We start from the raw sequence: 1,658 nt of genomic DNA on the forward strand, positions 1-1,658 counted from the left end.
CTCCTGCTGCCTGCCTGGCGACCTCGCCTCTCCTCGCTTCCGCCAGCGAGTCTCTGAGCTTCCTCACCACTCTCATTCTGCCTTTTCCTGAACAAGCAACTCTCCAAAGCCCTAGCTGTTAACATTTCATTCAACCAGGAGGCCAGCAACAGGCAACATCTTCCCTGAAGCTCCTGCACATCTACCTCCTTTCACACGCTACTTCACCGAACGTCTTCACTGAGCAGCCCCACCACACGGCACCTCCAGCACCAGACTGTCTATCATATAACTATATATATTATAAGAAAACAACATTTTCCATCCTGAGTGCTAGACAACATTAATATCTCGATACCAATGGTGACTCCTGAAGATAAGCACTCACACAGGATGGAGGAGACACTGATCACGCTCCCAGTCTTCAAGCAGACACCAGCTCCTCTTCCGCACCACATTCTGACGACCCACACCTGTCCTGCTTCAGCCGGCCCAGCAGACCTGCCGAGGGAAGCACAACATCCATCTCCACAACCCCTCTTTCCCTCAGCCCCTGCAATGTCCTGCACCCTGCTGCTGTCGTGGACCCAGCTGCTGTCGATCCCGAACTGACCTCTCCAGCCCTGCTCCTGATCCAGGCCCACACACACCCCAGCAGGCGCATCTGACGACCCTGTACTTGTCGGAGAGAAGACCAAATCGCCTCCACACACCTTTTCCTCTCCCACAGAGATAGTGGTTCAGACAGTTGTATTTCAGCGATCGCCCATCGCAAGTATCTCACATAGAGGCATGCACCGCCCGGTCTTCATTAAGCAACTCTACAATCAACAAGTCTCCTACCGCCTGGAGGGGGAGGGGAGGTAGTGTACGTCCCCCACAACTGCAGATCGCATTCCAATGTGCCGCCTCCTAGCAACCAAGCAGACTGTCCCCAGATGTTATCGATCTACAACGGAACTAGTCACTGCTGCTTCTTTGGTAGGGTTCATTGAGATTCAGTCTGACCAATCTCTTGAACAAGCAACACCTCTCCGGCCTGGCGGCGTCCTCTCCCAAACACATGTCCTTCTCTGAGCTTCCTCACCAACCAACTCTCATTCTGCCCATTTTCCTGAACAAGCAACATCTCCTCCAGCAAGCTCCTAGCTGTTAACATTTCATTCAACCAGGAGGCCAGCAACAGGCAACATCTTCCCTAACGAAGCTCCTGCACATCTACCTCCTTCAACACGCTACTCACCGAACGTCTTCTACTGAGCAGCCCCACCACACGGCACCTCCAGCACCAGACTGTCTATCATATAACTTATATATTATACAAGAAAACCACATTAGAGTTTCCTTCCATCCTGAGTGCTAGACAACATTAATATCTCGATACCCCTACAGTCCGTTTCCTGCAAATCAGGCGCCAACTCCCTGAGCGTGTGTCGGTCTACAACCGACCCCTAACAGCGATCTTCATTTGTTGTAGAGACCAGCGTTACCCTGGGGCACTCCTCACAGTTACATAGGCCTAAGTATTATTGTATCTTGTTTGGGGGATAACTAGCAGAAATATAGTATCCCAGGTTAAGTATTGAACCACTGAATGAGAGTTAAAAGTGCCATGTCGTTCCTTGTGAATTTACAGGAGGTATTGTATGTTGAGATAATTGTGGAGTTGTCCAGTGTGT

The sequence above is a fragment of the Homarus americanus genome, unplaced genomic scaffold, assembly GCF_018991925.1.
Source record: "Homarus americanus isolate GMGI-L3 unplaced genomic scaffold, GMGI_Hamer_2.0 scaffold9791, whole genome shotgun sequence".
In the NCBI taxonomy this organism is placed as follows: domain Eukaryota; kingdom Metazoa; phylum Arthropoda; class Malacostraca; order Decapoda; family Nephropidae; genus Homarus; species Homarus americanus.